A 402-nucleotide genomic window follows, 5' to 3' on the forward strand; every position below is an offset into this window, starting at 1 on the left:
CTACGGAGCGATGCATCCACTTTTCATTCATCATCTGTAGATTGCCATTAGAATAACGCAGATGACAACGTAAATTTGGCTTTTTATAAAGCTTATCATTATAAGCAGAGATTAGGGTAATTAGATTTATAAATAGAAAGTCAACTGTTCTTTGCTTATTCTTTATCACTTAGTTGGCACAGTGTTAATTGTTTTTTAATTGCTATCAACGTTCGTTTGCAAATGCAGAGCACTAAATTTTGCGCCAACAGTAGGTAATTGGTAATCCTGTTGTGTAGGAAGGAAAGTGATGACGAGAGTAATTCATTCCGATTTTCTTTTGCCGTCGGACTATTTTGCCATCAGAGCCGCCATGAGGATAAGCCATGGGTCACCAACATAAAGACCATATTCTAGCAGGAA

This window comes from Penaeus monodon, chromosome 23 (genome assembly GCF_015228065.2).
Source record: "Penaeus monodon isolate SGIC_2016 chromosome 23, NSTDA_Pmon_1, whole genome shotgun sequence".
Taxonomy (NCBI): Eukaryota; Metazoa; Arthropoda; class Malacostraca; order Decapoda; family Penaeidae; genus Penaeus; species Penaeus monodon.